The 20708-nt window shown below is 45.5% G+C and overlaps 2 pseudogenes; both read left to right on the top strand.

Moving 5' to 3' along the window:
* The window catches only part of LOC144698057 (uncharacterized), a 68087-nt pseudogene that overhangs the window by 3210 nt on the left and 44169 nt on the right, over nucleotides 1-20708 (top strand).
* On the top strand, nucleotides 79-4747 carry LOC144698563 (uncharacterized; annotated as a pseudogene).

The following is a 20708-nucleotide window of genomic DNA, read 5'->3' as shown; positions in this document are numbered from 1 at the left end:
GATCATAAAACATAATTATCTTATCAGAAAAGGCCTTTCAATGGCGGTACGTTTACCCAGCATTCAGTGGGGGGCAGAATGTGCTCTATCCTCACTACAGGAGCTCTTGGCGCAGTAGCTGGCAGTGACTGGTACATGCGCATTGCGATCTCTGACTGGAGCATGCGCAGTACCGTCTGTACCTGGAGCTGGTGGAAGACGTTGACAAATGGCGAAGACAGGCGAGTAAAAGGAGCCGGTGAGTTGGGGAGGGATGGAGGCGGCGGAGTGGGCGGGGAGGCTTCATGAAGACCCTGTGAAGGTCTTAAATCTTGAATAAGAAGGTACCGGTCCTGCGGTTACACCGAATGGAGAGGAGACAACTCTGACCCGCGTCTCCTCTCGGAGACAGGCCCGAGTTAACAACCGCCATCATCACAGGGGCTATGTGCAGCAGGGCGCATGCGCGGCCATCCTGGTCCAGGTAGCAGGAGGAGAGGATTTGCGCATTTCTATCCTGGACTGACAGGGATGGATTTTGGAAACTCCTTTTACAGGGGGTTAGAAGGGGAGGATTTACACACAGCAAACTCAAACCAAGAGTAATGTTTGTCTCATCTCAATTTCTATCTTGGAGTGACGGTTAGTGCTTTTGTAAATTTGTTTTACTGGATCTTAGAAGTGGAGGGTTGACAGATGGGAAACTCAAATCAAACATCAATTCAGATCTGGCAGAGTCACTCAATTCGTGAGGACTTGAATATCATCGGCCTTTAAATCTGGAAGGTAAACAGTTGGCCTGTCTGTCTGTGGGCAAAGGTTACTTGTAGGAGAAAGAATAATTAACTGGGGAAAGCCAACTTCAATAAGGTGAGAATGAATCTGACCCAGTAAAGTGGAATCAAAGGTTGGGAGGAGAAACTGTAATTGAGGAATGGGCTGCCTTAAAGAGGAAATAGATCAGACACAGTAAAGACATATTTTCACAAATGAGGAAGGTGTGGCTAACATATCCACAGCTCACTAAATAAGAGAAGAGATTAAGATGAAGATGAATAAGTCTGCTAACGGAGATATCAGGTGGCTAATACAACCGAGAGACAGGATAAAGAAAGAATATTCAGGGAGAAATTGGAAAAAGAAAGTAAGAGAAGCAAAGAGAGAGTATGAGAAGAGACTGGCAGCTAACATGGAAGGAAATCAAAACGCTTTCTCTGGCTTATACCTAGTAACAGGCCGGTAAAAGGAGAAAGGGGCTGGTTAGGGATTTAAAAAAAAGGTGATTTACCCATTGGCACAGGGGGCATGGATGAGGTATAAATGAATATTTGCCATCTGTCTTTACCAAAGAAGATGATGCTGCACAGGTCATGGTTAAAGAGGAGATAGTTCAAACACTTGTGGTGTTTAATATTGATAAGGAGAAGGTATTATATAGGCTGTCTGATAAAGTTGACAAGGCACCAGGATTGGATGAGATGTATCCAAGGATACTGAGGGAATTCAGAGTGGAAATTGTGGAGGCACTGACTATATTATTCCAATCTTCTTCAGACCCAGGACAGGAGAATTGCAAATCATACGCCTTTGTTCAAAAAGGGTGTAATGATCAGCCCAGCAACTACCAGACCAGTCAGTTTAGCCTTGGGAGTGATACTTCTGGACAAAATTAATAGTCACTTAAGAATATGTGGGCTAATTCAGGAAAGCCAGCACACGTTTATTAATGGAAAATCATGTTAAACTAACTTGCTTAAGGTTTTTCAAGAGTTAACAGTGTGGTTGATGAGGGTAATGCTGTTAATGTGGTGTACATGGTCTTCCAAATGGCATTAGGTAAAATGCCACATAACATACTTGTGAGCAAAGTTATAGCTCACAGAACAAAATGGGCAGCAGCAACATGGGTACAAAATTAACTGATAGACAGGAAACAGAGAGTAATGATTTTTCAGAATGGAGGAAGGTTGAAAATTGATTTCCCCAGGAGTCAGTGTTAGGACTCCTGCTCCTATGACCTAGACCTTAGTGTTCAGGCACAGTTTTAAAATTTATGGGCACAGACTGTGTAGAAGGTCCTTTCTCTGGTGGACCTTAGTGAACCAGTTGAGTTTTTGTGACAATCCAGCATCTTTCGTGATCACTTTTTCCTCGTGCCGGCCCCACAAATTCCCAGATTCATTCAGCTCAGTTTCACAACCTTTGTGTTTTTGTGGGTTCTTCCTCACTCCCTTTTTCCGTTTTAAATCAATTCCACAGGGTATTAGAAGGAGAGGATTTGCAGTCAGGAAACTGAAACCAAACATCACATCAGGATCTGGTGGAGTTGCACAGTTTATCGTAGCCTGCAGAGAGACCGTTCATCTGCTCCGAGTGTGGGAAGGGATTCACTCGTTCATCCTACCTACTGAAACACCAGCAAGTTCACACTGACGAGAGACCTTTTAAATGCCCAGACTGCGGGAAGTACTTCAAAAGCTCCTGGGAACTGATGTCCCATCAATGTGTTCACACTGATGAGAGACTGTTCAGCTGCTCTTACTGTGGGGCAGAGTTCAGGCGATCATCTCATCTGACTGTGCACCAACGAATTCATACTGGGGAGAAGCCATTTATCTGTTCCAAGTGTGGGAAGGGATTCACTCAGTCATCCAACCTGCTGAGACACCAGCATGGTCACACAGCAGAGAGGCATTTCACCTGTTCAGAATGTGGGAAGGGGTTCACTGATTCATCCCATCTGTTGACGCACCAGCGAGTGCACAGTGATGAGAGACCTTTTCAATGTCCAGACTGCGGGAAGTGCTATAAAAGTTCCGGGGACCTGGTGTCCCATCAACGTGTTCACACTGACGAGAGACCGTTCAGGTGCTCTCACTGTGGCACTGGGTTCAGGCGATCAGCTAATCTTATTTCACACCAGTGAGTTCACACTGGAGAGAGGCCTTTCACCTGCTCTGTGTGTGGGAAGGGATTTACTCATTCATCCAACCTCCTGAAACACCAGCGAGTTCACACTGGGGAGCGACCGTTCACCTGCTTTGAGTGTGGGAAAGGATTCACTCAGTCATCCAACCTGCTGAGACACCAGCAGGTTCACGAGTAACTACAGTGATTGAGTTTTGCAACTGAACCATGTTTCACTGGGGTTGTTTCTGCTGATGTTAGTAAACTCCAGCCCAATTATAGGTGTTAATGTTCTGGATAAAAATAAAATCATTAGGCTTTCAATTAAATAGATGATGTTGAATCTTTTTACTATCCCTAAGACATTAGTTCCTTTCGAAGGGCTCTCCTTCTCCCCTGTCTCCTCCATCCTCACCTCCAGCAACAAGTGTGAGGAGCTCATGGAGTTTCTTTGTCACTAAGATTGAGACAATCCGATCAGCTGCCTCTGCTGCTTTCTTCCCTTCCACTAGCCCATCGGGACAAACTTTCTCTAAAGACCCCCCATGTCAGAGCTCTGAACCCACATCTTTCTCCAGTTTCTCTCCTATCTCCCCTTCCTGCCCTCTCAGAGCTCACTTTGTCCATGAGACCCACCTCCTGCTCCAGCGACCCTATTCCCGCTAAACTGCTGATCACCCAATTTCCCCATGTTCACTGATATTAACGGTTCTCTCTCTCCTGGTACTGCCCATCTCTCCTTCAAATCTGCCATCATCACCTGTCCTCAATAAAACCAACACTTGACCCCACTATCCTATTAAACCCCCGCTCCAGCTCCCATCTCCTTTCGCTCTCCAAAGTCCTGATCACCTCCCAAACCCATGCTCACATTTCCCAGAACTCCATGTTTAAATCCCTCCAATAAGATCTCTGTCCCTGTCACGGTATCGAAACAGCTCTTCCCAAAGTCACCAATGACACCCGATGTGAATGTGACAAAGGAAAACTCCCTCATTGTCCTTCTCGGCCTGTCCGCAGCCTCTAACAACGTGGACCAAACCGTCCTCCTCCAATGCCTCTGCACTGGTGGCCAGCTGGGTGGGACATGATGAAACAATGTACAAACAATTCAAGGGCTGACTGACTTCAAGAAATAACTGGACAAACTGGGAATGTCACCGTTACAACAAGGAGAGTCCGTGGTTTCAGTGAATGAACTGACAGAAGGGTGTTGTGGAGAATCTAAAACACTCGACATGAGTCAGCTGTGTGATGGAAAAGCAACATTAACGACAAATATGGGGATACAGGAGAGCCCCAAAGACATCTCATCGATACAAGTTTCTCCCGTACGTTTGGAGTATTTTGTAGACATTACAGCATTGATCATGATTACAGAATGAACCATGTGCCCTTGTTTATATTTTCGATCCTGTATGTTCATGCCTATGTAGAAATGGTCTGCACCATTTCTGGTTCCTCTGTTAATCCCCTCCCACCCCACACCACAAGTGCACTTCCTCTGACCTCCTCGACTTTCTAGCTCCTTCTCACTGTCTCCCTTTCCATCAAAAATCAGCAAATTCTTTAAAAAGATCAATGTAAAAATAATGTCTAACCTTGTAATCCAGCATTAGCAAGAAGTCCCCTTATGTCTCCGTTAGACATCTGTCCATTCGACACTACCCTAATCCTTCTGTAAATTAATCATGTCAGTCAGACTAAGCAGAATTATTAGCTTGAAGCATCTGTGTGTTAATGACGCATTCCCCCCTTTCAAGGTTTAGGACAGGTTAGGAAGAAGGTTCATATTGTCATCATTCAGAACAACCCAGATTACAAAGGAACATCTGATCTCAAAGACGTGTGGTACATGTAGTACATGTGGAGGGGGTGTGCTGACTCAGGTTTAACATCACATTAAAATCTGGAACTCAGATGGGGATATGGATTTGTGTTTGGTGGGAAGATCTGGATCAGTTTATTACTCCAGGAAGCCTGAAGATCAGAGGGACAGTATTTCAGAACTGATTCCTGTGATCGCAGCAATCCCACTGCTGTCTATGAAAAAGACCGATGGAAATATTTAAAGTGGAAACCATAGGCGTGTTGGAGGATGTTGTACACAAGGAATTTGTGAACTATCTGAGGATAATAGTGAGGAGAAAGGAATGGATCTGGAAAGCAGCAGACACTTCATGTTGCTCCAGGAGAAGTGGGGCCTGGTTGTATAGGTGTCAGGTTTTACACAGCAAACAGTCAGCCTGTGGTTTCACCCTGGATGAAGGATCTCCGAATCGTACCATTCACATCACTGGATGGGATTCTCAGGAGCCATGTTGTCTGCTTGGAGAGGAAGGTTTGTGTTATAGCTAATGAGAAGCAGCACAGACAACCACACACAGAGACCCACACACACATTCTCTGTCTGTCTCACAGACTCAGACATCCTCTCCACACCCACACACATTTACACACACTTCCACACTCAGGGACACACCCGCACTCATACAAACAGATACATGAGGACACATCCTGTCCTATCAGGTGGACAACACCGACCAAAGTGACTAATACTGGGGATAAAGTATTGGTGCCTGTGAAGAACACTGTTTTTGGCACATTCAAGTCAACATCATCCTCCATATCCTGTGAGCGGTTTTGACCATCCAATCTCACCCCTTTCTTTGAACATTAAATCTATATTGAACAACATCTGGGACAGAGGCTACAACACAATTAGAACAATGAGCTGTCTATTGCCAGCTTTGGTGACAGTGGGAGGTAGTGTAAATTTCAGAACAACATCCTGGATAATTACAGCCTCTAATTTCCTCTTGGAATGACTTAAAATGTCAATTCCTCTCATGTTGATGGTCTGTTTGATGAGAGAATTCTGAGACAGGTCACATAGGGAAAGAATATAATGTTGTTTGACTCAGTATCCAATATTCCCCTGAGTTTGTTCATTGCTGTCCCAATGTCTTGAGACATGTTCCTATGTTCAAAAGGAACTATTTTGTGTCAGCAATATTAAAAAAGACTCAATACACCATGTGTTTAACACAAATCTGATTGTTATCCAGAATATAAACCCTATAACTGGGCTGGAGTTAATTAACATCAGCAGAAACAGACCCCAGTGAACATGGTTCAGACCTGGATGAGATTGACAGCAAAATCCAATCACTTGTTAATTGTGAACTCGCTGGTGTCTCAGCAGGTTAGTGACTGACTGAATCCCTTCCCACACGGAGCAGCTGAACGGCCTCTCTCCAGTGTGAATTCGCTGGTGTACAGTGAGTTGAGATGACCACCTGAACCCAGTCCCACGGTGAGAGCACCTGAACACGTCAGTGTGAACACGTTGATGGGACATCAGTTCACTGGAATTTTAAAGCACTTCCCAAAGTCTGGGCATTTAAGAGGTCTTTCATCAGTGTGAATTTGTTGATGTGTCTGTAGGTGGGATGACTGAGTAAATCTCTTCCCACACTCGGAGCAGCTGAACAACTTCTCTCCAGTGTGAACCTGCTGGTGTCTCACAAGGTTGTTTGAATGGGTGAATCCCTTCCCACACTCCGTACAGGTGAATGGCCTCTCCCCAGTGTGAATGTGCTGGTGTATGGTGAGTTCTGATAAATATATGCTTTCTTTACCACCTGATCCACCTGTCCTGCCACCTTCAGGGACCTGTGGACATGGACTCCGAGGTCTCTCACTTCCTCTACCCCTCCCAATATTCTCCTGTTTATTGTGTATTCTCCAGCTTTGTTTGCCCTCCCCAAATGCATTAGCATGAATTTTCTTTCTTTTTTACAGCTGATTTAAAGTTGCAGATTTTGCTCCGAAGGTTAAATTGGGATTGATATTCAAAGTTAACTATTTAACTGCAGAAACAACTTCAGCTGGAAGTCAGTGAATTAAGAGGAAAGATCCCAGACAGCGGTTCTTCAAGGTACACTGCAGGCCCCACAGCTCAATCAGCTCCACTCTCAGCTCAGGAGAGCTCAACAACTCCACATCCTGTCCACAGGGGAGTTCTGCTGGTGCAGTGGGACCAACATTCGTGCTTTAACTGACACTACCAAAAAAAACTGGATTAATCAGTTAGTCTGATTGCTGTTTGTGAAATGTTACTGTGCACAAACAGGCTGTCATGAAACAGGAACAACTTGTATAAAACATCCCAAGGTGCTTCAGAGGAGTTTCATAAAGAAAAAACTGACAAGTCACATAGGGAGATATTAGGGCCAATGGACAAAGCCGTGATTGAAGAGGTAGATTTTAACCAACATCTTTAATCAGGAGAGGTGGAGGGGTGGAGAAGTTGAGGGAGAGAATTTCAAATTTTCACACCTTGGCACAGCCATCAATGGTGGAGTAATTAAAGTCAGGGATGCCAAAAAGGCCAGGAGGATGAGTGCTGAAATCTAGGAGGGTTGTAGGACTGGAGATTAGAGAGATAGAGAGGGATGAGGCCATGGAGGGATTTGAAACAAGTATGCAATTTTAAAATGGAGACATTGCTTGACCAGGAGCCAATGTGGGTCAATGAGCACAGGGGTGATGGGTGAACGGGATTTGAGGCAAGAACACACAGGCACAGAGTTTTTGGTGATCTCATGATTCCGTGTGGGACGGGGTGAATGTGAGAGCCCGGCCAGGAATGTATTGGAATCATCAAGTCTAAAGGTAACACGGACATGGATGAGGGTTTGAGCAGCAGATGAGCTGGGGTGAGGTGGAGACAGGTGACATTTTGGAGATTGAAATATCTGGTGTTAGTGATGGTGTGGATATGTGGTCAGAAACTCATCTTGGAGTCAAATATGAGACTAAGATTGTGAACAGTGTGGTTCAGCCTCAGACAGTTCCCAGGGAGAGGGATGGACTCGTTAGGGAATGGGATTTGTAGTGGTGACCGAAGACAATAGCTTTGGTCTTCCCAATTTTTAATTGGAGGAAATTTCTGCTCATCCAGTACTGGATGTGGGATAAGCAGTTTGATCATTTAGTAACAGTAGAGGGATGTTGGTGAGGTACAGCTGGGTGTTGTCAGCGTACATGTGAAAACTAACACGGTGCTTTTGGATGATGTCACCGAGTGGTAGCATGTAGATGAGAAATAGGAGGGGCCAAGGATAGATCCTTGGGGGACACCAAGTACAAGGACTTTGGAGAGGAAAGGGAAGTTGGAGCTGGGGCAGTAGTTTGTGAAGACAATGGGAGATCAGAGATTGTTTTTTTCGGATGGGTGATGACGATGCATTGAAAGGTGAAGAGGGACAGTCCCAGGAGAGAGAGAGAACCATTAATAATATCAGCTACATGGAGAAATTAGATGATCAGCAGTTTAGTGGGAATAGGGTCGATGGGGCAGATCGTGGGTCTCATGGACAAGATGAGCGCTGAGAGGGCATGAGGGGAGATGGGAGAGAAACTAGAGGAAGATGCGAGTTCAGGGTTAAGACAAGGGGGATCTTTACTGAGTTTGTCCTGGTGGGCTAGTGAAAGGGAGGGAAGCAGCAGAGGCAGCTGATCGGATTGTCTCAATCTTAGTGACAAAGAAGCTCCATGAGCTCCTCACACTTGTTGGAGGTTAGGGTGGAGGAGGCAGGGGAGAGGGAGGGTCCTTCAACATGAACTAACTTGTGTTAGAGCCACTAAAAAGATACAACTCACTGTATTTCATACAAAGCTGATTTATTTGACTTTATCATATGATATACTTTTTTAATATTAACACCTATAACTGGGCTGATGTTTACTAACATCAACAGAAACAGACCCCAATGTACATGGTTCAGTCCTGGATGTGACTAACAGCAAAATCTAATCAATGTTCTGAGTTACTTGTGAACTTGCTGATGTCTCAGCAGGCTGGATCACCGAGTGAATCGCTTCCCACACTTGGAGCAGGTGAACGGTCTCTCCCCAGTGTGAGTTCGCTGGTGTGCAGTGAGTTGAGATGATTCCCTGAACCCAGTCCCACAGTGAGAGCAGCTGAACGGCCTCCCGTCAGTGTGAACACATTGATGGTATGTCAGGTTCTCGGAGCTTTTGTAGCATTTCCCACAGTCTGGGCATTTAAAAGGTCTCTCGTCAGTGTGAACTCGCTGGTGTTTCAGCAGATGCGATAATTGCATGAATCCCTTCCCACACTGGGAGCAGGTGAACGGTCTCTCCCCTGTGTGAAGTTGCTGGTGTTGATGCAGCCCTGATGATCGGGTGAACTCCTGCCCACACTCGGGACAGGTGAACGGCTTCTCCCCAGTGTGAACTCGCTGGTGTGTCAGCAGGCTGGACGATCGAGTAAATCCCTTCCCACATAAGGAGCAGGTGAACGGTCTCTCCCCAGTGTGACTGCGTCGATGAGTTTCCAGCTCAGACGGGAATCTGAATCCCATTCCACAATCCCCACATTTCCACGGTGTCTCCCCACTGTGAACGGTGCTTTGTCCGTCCATGTTCAATAGGGCGACTCCGTCAGATCCTGATGTGATGTTTGGTTTCAGTTTCCCGACTGCAAATCCTCCCCTTCTAATACTCTGTGAAATTGATTTAAAACAGAAAAAAGGGAGTGAGAGAGAATCCACAAAAACACAAAGGCAGGTTGTGAAATTGAGCTGAATGAATCTGGGAATTTGTGGGGCCGGCACGAGGAAAAAGTGACCATGAAAACTGCTGGATTGTCATAAAAACCCAACTGGTTCAGTGATGTCCTTCAGGGAAGGGAACCTGCCACCCGGTCTGGGCCTACACAAGACTCTGGTCTCTTTAGGAGCATAGTAGGATCAAGAGAAGTCCTGACACCCCATCGAGCCTGCTCCACCATCCAATACGATCGTGGCTGATCTTGGGCTTCAATTCCACTTTCCCACCCACTCCCCATATCCCTCGACTCCCTGAGAGACCAAAAATCTCCCCATCTCAGCCTGAAATATATTCAATAATGGAGCATCCATAACCTGCTGGGCTGGAGAATTCTATGCGACAGAGAGAGAAGGGGAGTAGGAGAGGCAGAGAGAGAAGGGAAGGAGAGGCAGGGAGAGAAGGGGAGTTGGAGAGGCAGAGAGAGAAGGGAAGTGGGAGAGACAGAGAGAGAAGGGGAGTGGGAGAGGCAGAGGGAGAAGGGGAGTGGGAGAGGCAGAGAAGGGGAGTGGGAGAGGCAGAGAGAGAAGGGGAGTGGGAGAGGCAGAGAGAGAAGGGGAGTGGGAGAGGCAGGGAGAGAAGGGGACTGGGAGAGGCAGAGAGAGAAGGGGGGTGGGAGAGGCAGAAAGAGAAGGGGAGTGGGAGAGGCAGAGAGAGAAGGGGAGTGGGAAAGACAGGGAGAGAAGGGGAGTGGGAGAGGCAGAGAGAGAAGGGGAGTGGGAGAGGCAGAGAGAGAAGGGGGTTGGGAGAGGCAGAAAGAGAAGGGGAGTGGGAGAGGCAGAGAGAGAAGGGGAGTGGGAGAGGCAGAGAGAGAAGGGGAGTGGGAGAGACAGGGAGAGAAGGGGAGTGGTTGAGACAGAGAGAGAAGGGGAGTGGGAGTGAAGGGGAGTGGGAGAGGCAGAGAGAGAAGGGGAGTGGGAGTGAAGGGGAGTGGGAGAGGCAGAGAGAGAAAGGGAGTGGGAGAGGCAGAGAGAGAAGGGGAGTGGGAGAGGTAGAGAGAAAAGGGCAGTGGGAGAGGCAGGGAGAGAAGGGGAGTGGCAGAGGCAGAGAGAGAAGGGGAGAGGGAGAGGCAGAAAGAGAAGGGGAGTGGGAGAGGCAGAGAGAGAAGGGGAGTGGGAGAGGCAGAGAGAGAAGGGAAGTTGGAGAGGCAGAGAGAGAAGTGAAGTTGGAGAGGCAGAGAGAGAAGGGGAGTGGGAGAGGCAGAGAGAGAAGGGGAGTGTGAGAGGCAGGGAGAGAAGGGGAGTGGGAGAGGCAGGGAGAGAAGGGGAGTGGGAGAGGCAGAGAGAGAAGGGGAGTGGGAGAGGCAGAGAGTGAAGGGGAGTGGGAGAGGCAGAGAGAGAAGGGGAGTGAGTGAGGCAGGGAGAGAAGGGGAGTGGGAGAGGCAGAAAGAGAAGGGGAGTGGGAGAGGTAGGGGATGAGGAGAGGGTTGTTATAGATCTACAACTAAACCAGAACTTTGAAAAAACTTCCCAAACCCTCAACCTCCACCACCTAGAAGGACCAGGGTAACAGGTGTATGTGAACACTATCACCTCCAAGTTCTTCTCCAAGTCGCACACCATCCTGGCTTGTCTGACATCCAGTACTGGATGTACAGAAATTTCCTCAATTTAAATATTGAGAAGAATGAAGCCATTGTCTTCAGTCCCTGCTACAAACTCCACTCCCTAGGCACCGACTCCATCCCTCTCCTGACAACTGTCTGAGACTGAACCAGACTGTTCACAACCATGGTGAAATATTTCACCCCAAGATGAGCTTCCAACCACATATCCACATCATCACCAAAACCGCCTATTTCCATCTCAGTAACATTGCCCGACTCCACCCCAGTCTCAGCTCATCTGCTGCTGAAACTCTCATCCATTCCTTTGTTCCCTCTAGACTTAACTATCCTAACACACTCCCGGCCGGCCTCCCACATTCAACCTCTCTGTAATCTTGAGGCCATCCAAAACTCTGCTGCCCGTGTGCTTACTCACACCAAGTCTTGTTCACCCATCGCCCCTGTGCTCACCGACCTACAAAGGCTCCAGGATAAGAAGCAACATTTTTAATTTCTCATCCGTATTTTCAAATCTCTCCAGGGTCTCACCCTCCCTATCTCTGTAATCCAGCCTCACAACCCTCTGAGGTATCTCAGCTCCTCTAATTCCGGCCTCCTGAGAATTCCTGATTTTAATCGCTCCATCATTGGTGACCATTCTTTCATTTGCCTTGGCCACAAGCTCTGGAATTCCCTCCCTAAACTTCTCCACCTCACTTTCTCCCCTTTAAGATGCTCCTTAAAACCGACCCATTTGAGCAAGCTTTTGGTCACCTGCCCTAATATCTCCTTATGTGGCTCAGTGTCAATCCTTGCTTTGCAACATTTCTATGAAATGCCTTGGAATATTGTCTTACATTGAAAGTGCGATATAAATACAATAATTTGTCATATATCACTGTTCCTTCATCATCGCTGGGTGAATAACCTGAAACTCCTTACCTAACAGCATTTGTGGGAGCATCATCACCACATGGACTGCAGCGGTTCAAGAAGGTCAAACATCATCTTCCCCACAGGCGACTGGGGATTGGCAATATTTGCTGGTATCTGTGGAGAAAGAAACAGAACTAACATTTCAGGCCATGCAGAATGAATTGCAGAGAATAAAAATTATACAGAATTTGATGGTCAGTATAAGCTCAGAAGTGGAAGGGAAATGGACTATAGCGCGAGAAAAACAATTCCTGACTGTGAAAGATGGGAATGTAAAGCTGGGAAGCCATCAGCACATGGTCAGGGTTGGGGAGCGATGGAAACTTCATTTAGACACTGTCGGCAGAAGTAACAGTAAAATCCTATATGGAGCTAAAATACACCCATTATTAGAGACAGAGGAAGTTAGACAATGGCAGAGAGGTGATCAGGGAGGGCTGAGGTGAAACAGAGGAATGGATAAACATGGATTTAGATCCACAGTAAAGAAGTCACACCAGCCCCTGAGGCATGAAACCTCTTACAGATGACAGAGCACAGTACTAAAGGTCTCGACTGTAGATGAATGGTAAAAAACATGCAGCTCTGAAATAAGTTCAGAGTTTGCAATGTTAAACTCTCCTGCTGGATCCTGCAGCTAGAATGATTTCAGAAGCACTGGAATCAGAGAAAAATCTCCCAGTTGAGGAAATACATGGGGAGCGGGGTGATGTCACCGTGTAATTGTCGATGTGTGATGATGTCACAGTGTAATTGTCGATGTGTGATGATGTCACAGACAAGCACAGAACATCTGGATCTGTGCAAACCAGTGATCACCACACATTATGAAGGATGTGGAGGGTCCTTGAGAGGGGGCAGAGGAGATTTACCAGAATGGGTCAAGGGATGAGGGACGTTGTAAGGTTAGTTTGGAGAAACTGGGGTTGTTCTCCTTGGAACAAAGTAGATTGAGGGAAGATTTGATAGAGGTGTACCAGTTTACAATTGGCTTACATAACGTAGTTAAAGCAAAGATAAAAACAAAAAGCAAACTGTTCACAGTATCTGATTGTGAAAGGATTACAGGACTGCAGATTTAAGGGATTACAGATTTAAGATTTGGGCAAGATCTACAGGGAGCATGTGAGGAAAAAATTTTACACAGTGAGTGGCAATGACCTGGAACTCAATGCTTATCCTGAGAGGCCGATAACATCAAGTTCCAATGAATCAAGTCATTCTGTCAGATTTTAATGTGATGTTTGGTTTCTGTTTCCAATCTGCAAATCCTTCCCATTTTATATACCAGGATGTTGCCTGGGATGAAACATTTAAATTGTGAAGAGAGGTTGGATAGACTTGGGTTGTTTTTGTTGGAGCAGAGAAGACTGAGGGGCGACCTAATCGAGGTGAACAAGATTATGAAGGGCATGGACAGGGTGGATAGGGAGCAGCTGTTCCCCTTAGTTGAAGGGTCAGTCACCAGAGGACATAAGTTCAAAGTGAGGGGCAGGAGGTTTAGGGGGGATGTGAGGAAAAGCTTTTTTACCCAGAGAGCGGTGATGGTCTGGAATGAGCTGCCTGGGAGGGTGGTGGAGGCGGGTTGCCTCACATCCTTTAAGAAGTATCTGGATGAGCAGTTGGCATGTCATAACATTCAAGGCTATGGGCCAAGTGCTGGTAAATGCGATTAGGTAGGTCGGTCAGGTGCTTCTCACCTATCGGTGCAGACTCGATGGGCCAAATGGCCTCTTCAGCACTGTGTGATTCAGTAATTCTGTGGAAAAGTAGTTTACAAACAATCCATCACTGTCAATCCAGGACATAAATTGAGAAGAGACAAACATTTCTCTTGGCTTGAGTTTGCTGTGTGTAAATCATCCCCTTCTAACCTCCTGGAAAAGGAGTTTCCAAAATCCATCCCTGTCAGTCCAGGATAGAAATGCACAACATTTTCTCCTCCTGCTACCTGGACCAGGATGACCGCGCATGCGCCCTGCTGCACATTGCCCCCCAAAAGATGGCGGCCGTTACCCCGGGCCTGGCGAAGAGAGAAAATCAGCTTTTCGGTCCGTTCTCTTCAACCGCAAACCCGTACCTTGTTATGTGGGGTCTGCGGCCTGCACTGTGTCTATATGAAGCCTCCCTGCCCACTCCGCTGGCTCCATTCCTTCTCACACACCCACTAACTCTGTTAGTTTGCTCCACTCGACATTCTCTCACCCGCTCTGAGCAGCTTCAGTCACAGACCAGCACTGCGCATGCTCATGAAACTGACCGCATTGCGCACGCTCCAAGCATATACAACAATGCGCATGTGCGAGGAACTGTTGTCGGGAGAATAGGGCACATTCTGTCCCGCAACGAATGCTGGGTGGCCGCTCCGCCATTGAAGGGCGAAAATGTAGCATAAAAACTCTGCCCTGTAATCAGATCCGATGGGTGCCATTGGGGCAAGGCATAAAATTGTTGAATCAATTGATACAGCGACCAAATTGCTCTGGGCTCCACCATAATTCTCTCCTGGGTGTAATGAACAGCAGAACAAGCCCCTAAAGTTAGATCTGAACTCAGCGGAATCTTAACAGATGGGATGAGTTGGTGGCTTTTAAACCCTCTGTTGCCAGTAGCAATCCTCTGATTGTGGATCAAATCCTTTGAACCTTTAAAGATGGAGTGTTAACATGTGGGCAAACTGAATAAAGCCCTTTGCACACGTGAAGTATCTGAATGGCCTCCCAACGGTGTAATGGAGCTATTAATGTACATAATATTTTGGAAAATACTTTTCTTTTAAAATAGAGGTTTAGTCTGTGGATGTGTCTTATTTGGATTAAGGCCAGCTAGCCTGGGTGCTTTGATGTGTGCTAGTTTTGAGATGTAAGAGGAATAATGTGCATTTGCATTTTTTAATAGAGCATTCAAGAAGTAGAGTGAAAACGGACACCTACCTAGCAGCTACCAAGTAATATATTTATATTTTTAATAAAATTGGTATTATGAAAGGGCTTTCATTGTTAAAAGGTGGTGTTCAAAGAGGCTGGTGGGAAAATGAGAATTTGCATTCAATCAGTGATAGTAGGTATAACAAGACAACCATTTTGAGTGTGCTTAACAGAGGCAACTGAGATCAAAAGGCAGCTGCAAGGCTCCAATTGACTCCGCAAGGAACAAATGAAAAGAACCTCATTTTGAATTTGTATGGTGAAAATGCTTTGCCTGCTGTCTGGTTAAACCTACGGGTTGCTGTTGCCTTAATGGAGATTAGTTTGGGAATTTTTTTAAAGTTCTGAGAGTAATAATTTGTAGCCATGTGTATATATATTTTAATCTGTGTAAATTAATAAAATGTTTCATTTTGTTTAATGTAAAACTTCGAGAGCTGGTGGTCTGATTCCTGAATTTAGGATCGCATCTCAAACATAGCACTTAAAATTATAGGTTGTGACAGTTGTTTAAGGTTTCCCTCTGGGAATAAATAACTCCGCTTTACCAACTGCATCATTTATAACACTGGCGAGACTGTTTTGCTGTGTCAGTAATTGGGATGATAGGGCGAATCCCTTTCCATTTCTACCTGGTGAACAATCTGTTTACAGTGTGAGCTTACCTGCACGTTTTCAGCTCAGACATGGATCTCAAAATCTACTGGTAATGGGTTCCACACCCTTAACACTACATAATAACAAGGAGCAGGAGTAGGCCATTCGGCCCCTCAAGCCTGCTCCGTCGTTTAATAAGATTATGGCTGACCTGACAGTAACCTGAAACCTGTGCCCCGTCTACCTCCGATAACCTATCAACCCCTTGCTTACCAAGAATATATCCATCTCTGCCTTTAAAATATTCAAAGACTCTGCTTCCATAGTCTTTTCAGGAAGAGAGTTCCAAAGACTCATGACTCTCTGAGAGGAAAAAAACTTTGCCTCTGTTTTAAATGGGTGACCGCTTATTTTTAAACAGCGACCCCTAGTTCTAGAATCTCCCACAAGAGGTAACATCCTCTCAACATCCGCACTGCCAGGTACCCTCAGAATCTTATATGTTTCACTAATCAGGTAAAGAAAAGCAACATATTGCAGATGTTGGTCATCTGAAATAAAAACAGAAAATACTGGAATTCTCAGCAGACCTGATAGCCTCTGTGGAGAGATAAACATAGTTATTATTTCAGGTCTGTAACCTTTCATCGGAACTGCATTACATCTGAACAATAAATTATGCCTCTCGAATCAAAGATGCTGCCAGATATGGTCAGGGAACTCAAGGAGAAAATGAAAACCTTCTTTGCGGAATGGAATCAGTGAATGAAGGGTGAACAGTCCGACTGACCAGAGAGAGTCAAGGTACCTTTCCCTTCTTTAAGGCGATGGAACATTGACTCTGATGGTATCAGTGAAATTAACTGATCTGAGACATTGAAAGGATTGTCGTTACTGCACATCAGGAATTCAAACCTAATATCGGCTTAGACAATCAGAATACTTGGTAACAGACAAGACACCGAGAGGCTTGAAGGGAGACGGCACCAGTTGTAGGAGAGCTGGTTCCCGGTGACATGGATGTGCCTGCAGTGGGCGGGATCAAACCATTTCCATGTATTCACAATGAATGACCCAACTTTTATTTTGGAAGTGCAAAACTGATAGAGAGCGATAGTCAACTGGGTAGTGGCGATTTGAAGATTTGACTCACTGACAGCCTGGTTAGGATACCTTGTAGACTGAACTTGTATAAGTATCTGAGGCACAATTGGTCAGTGTGTTTTCTTGTTAACTGAAAGGTTGGTGATTCAAGACGATCCCGGAGCAAAACTTTTACTGTTTTCCCCCATCAACATTCATTGTCATGCAGTTCCGGGTTGTCATTGGGTACTTGGGCTACAAGATAATATCCCCAAAACGGTGACAGATCTACTGTTGTCCAGTGAGCTCCCACACAAACAGCTTTTTAAAAAATATTATTTTTTCTGTCAAATATAGTAAGGAAAGTTTTGTACGAACTATGTACCTTCATCTAACCCAGTAGAAATCTAAGAAATTATTGGATTCAGACAAACCCATCAATGATTCGCTCATCCTCAGCTGGTGAGTGAGACAGGGAAAAGCAGCAATATTCTGGCCCCGCACTCTCCAATCACCCGCTGCCAGCAGAAAGTGGCGACTGCCGCTTCAATCAGCGGGTTACTGCCAATCGCTGGAACGCAAGATACTCCAACCCGCGCCAAACCTCCCAATACACCGAGCACAGGCTCAGGAAAACGCAGGTAAATAATATCCCGGTCACTAAACCTCCGAGCAGCATTTACAGAATACTCGAGTGAGTGAGTCACAAATAAAAATCGCACCACCTTTCCAAGTCTTTTCACTGTAAAATTCCTTCATTTTATTGAAAATCTGACTGTTGAGAATATGAAAATGAGCACCATGGGATTTGTGTTACTGAGTCACTTGTTTTCCATTGTTTGTCCGTCAGGTTTGCCATTCAATTTGTGTGGATGTTGAAAAGAATCTGATTTCAAAATGAGTTCATAAAGCAGATAAATATTAAATCCAGGAACAAATCCTGAGGAAAATATATCACAATGTTTGGAAGGAGGTGCAGCTAAGAAGTGAAAGATGTGAATGATGTTATTGATGATTGAGAGGAATGCATTGCATCTTTGGGGGTTTTGTAGAGTGATTACCTTTTACACTTTGACATTCGGAACAAGCTGAGGTATCAGGTTGAAAGCAACAAGTGTCTCCATGTATGTTGGGATATGGAATGATCCTCGGTCACTTTCCCAGTTAGCTCAGTCGGCAAAACACTCTTAATAGCAAGGTTGTGTATTCGATCCCCATGCTGGGCGCTGTGGTACTTTTAAAATCTTGCTGCTTTCAAAAAAGTAAAAAAAAAATCAACTAATCGCTGCAAGGCAGACATTCACCATTGAAAGCAACTGGCAGACATCAAATACAAAGCACTTTCTTGTCGCATCTCTTTCTGCTTCTGTCCCTGTCTCGTGTCCAGCTCCCAGGTCAATTAGCTGCTGGATGCAGACAGAGTCAGTTCGTAAGACACAAGGCGATAATTTGCAGACAACAGGGTAAAAAGACACCAGGATCTTCCTGATTCTCCCAGATTCTGATTACAGGAATGTGCACAGTGCCTATTATCCACAGTCACACTCTCCTTCTAGTCCGTTTGTACGTTGTACGAGCATGTTCTAGTACGTTGTTCAGCTTTGAAATTGTTCATATTTTCACACTGGGTTTCAGTGTGAAGGAAGTAGAGCTGCAATAAGCTTATATTGTTCAGCAGATGCACTGCAAGAAGGTACATAACAGGCTGATGGTAACAGTGCTCTTTGAACGCGGTGAGCTCCAGTGTAGGATTGGCACCATTGATGTGTCGCTCAATTACTATTTGTATTGCCTCTCCTCCTTCTCCCAATTAAAATAAATAATGTGTCGCTCAATTAGTCTCGTGACAAACCTGGTGTTTTGGTTTGTTAAGAGCTGAATACAAGGTAAGAAAGTACACCTCTTCCGAGTGGGTTATAAAATGGCAGAATGACCCGTGCTTTTGGGAAACATAAAATTATAAAAAGTTAGAGCAAAGAAAGAAGCTTTCAAAGAGCAGTTGTGATTGGTTAGGAGTGATAGTTGTGCCAGTACAATCAGTAGGGAGCAACATTTCTCCTTCTCCCACCCATATTTTGCCTCGCACCAACATCTCTGGTTAGTGCTTTGCAACCAGCCCTACTCTTCAGCCATTCCCTCACTCCGCCTCTGTGTTGTCCACTTGATTTTTTTCCAGCTCTGAGGCGATACTCTCACTCTTCTGCTTCCGGAAGAGCTGCTAAATGTTTTCAATCAATAACTAATTAACACTTGTTTAAACAATTTCTCGAAATCCACAAACCTTCATTCCCTGACTGGTACTCGAACCCCGAGCCAAAAGCGCCGAATCCTGACCGCCAGACCATCAGGAAATCTGCCAAATTGTTTCTGGAGTTGGCTTAGCTCCTCTACGCTGCTTTTGCCTCTTTTTGCTCCAAGGGGTCGGAAATAAAAATAAAAGGCACAGGTAACATAGCTAAGTCAGATTGTACGGCTCGTGCGCAGCTTCCCTAGTGGTCTAGTTGTTCAGGTTTGGTGCTTTTACCAGGCCATGGGCCGGGTTCGATTCCTGGTCAGGGAATGGTAACTTATTCACCTTGTGCAAACTATTAAAGTGAGTCTGCATAATTTCCTGATTAAATCGAGAAATGCAGACCACCTTTGCCAGTGGTGTAAGAGCGTGAGTTTTGCATCAGAGTTGGAAATGTCATCTGGTCGCAACGGCCCGAGAACAAACACAGAGGTGAAGATAGGAAATGAGAGAAGGGCTGTGATAGGTTGCAAAGCACTGACTATAGAGATGGTGTTGCAAGGTAAAATCGGTAAGAGGAGAGATTTTACTGTTTACATCGACACAAGTATCTCCCAGATCTGGTTCCAAGTCTCGTGTTAAATGAGAAGAAAACTTCTCGCTGAATCTTCCACTTCTTAGCTGCACCTCCTTCCAAACATTGCAAACTCCCCCTGCATCTTCCATCCTGATATTTTTCTCTGTAACATTTTGATACGAAACTGCACAACTAATTTGACTAAAGTTTGTGACGGTAAAAATGTGTTCACCCCTTCGGGAAATGGAAACACATTGACACACACAGAGGGATACACACAGACAAAGACACCGAGAGTAACAGAGGGCAAAGGTTTGTATCTAAGGAGCGACAAACGCCCATAAAGCAAGCGTGACACCAAACTGGCTCTGTTTTTGTCCCACTATGACTACAAGTTTCGTGAATGTTTTCGTGAATGAACGGAAATAGGAAAATCCCCTTGGATGCTTTAGTGCTTGGATGGATTTGATTGAATCTAACCGAGAATTAACTCTGTAGACACAGAGTTAAAACCAGGAATAATAAGCAGCGGGAAAACCCAACTGATTTGAACTCCATCGCTTTAACCACACGACCACCGCAACTGGCCCTATGGACATGTTAATGTTGCTGGTACATAAGATGGCTGCAGCAGAGAAGGCGGGCTTTCGGCCCATCTTCTCCATGCTCTGTCTGGAAGAACAACTCAACTATTTCCACTCCTGTACATTCTCACACAAGCAATTACTATTTGTATTGCCTCTCCTCCTTCTCCCAATTAAAATAAAACCCTATACACGCCCGCATTCTCTTTGAGCTGGCACTTTGATTTCAGAAGAGAGCATTCAAAATGGCCCACAAGTGAACCACCAATAAACTTGGCAGCGGTTCCACAAATAATGGAACCTGGACCCAGCACCTGAGGCCGTTCGGCCAGGCTACCTCTCTCAACCTGCGGTTTCCTGTCGCCTTGATGGTGTTTCCACTGAAACAGAACATTAAAAATTGGCCATAAGCCCCCTCGAGCCTCCGCTACCACTTAATAAGATCATGTCAGATCCCCAAACTCTACACCAATTTCCCACCTAATTCCAATAGCCCTTCATTCCCTTAAAGCCCAAGAATGTATCGACCTCAGCCTTCAATATTCTCATTGGCTGGGGATCCACAGACATCCGGGCTACAAAATTCCATAGATTCACAAGCCTTTGCGTGAAGAAATGTCTCCTCACCTCAGTCCTAAGTGGCTGACACATTATCCAGAGAATGTGAGCCCAGTTCCAGCCAGGGGGAAACAGCCTCTCAGCATGT

The sequence above is a fragment of the Cetorhinus maximus genome, chromosome 23 (assembly GCF_964194155.1).
Source record: "Cetorhinus maximus chromosome 23, sCetMax3.hap1.1, whole genome shotgun sequence".
In the NCBI taxonomy this organism is placed as follows: Eukaryota; Metazoa; Chordata; class Chondrichthyes; order Lamniformes; family Cetorhinidae; genus Cetorhinus; species Cetorhinus maximus.
This window is presented reverse-complemented; position numbering and strand designations above follow the sequence as displayed.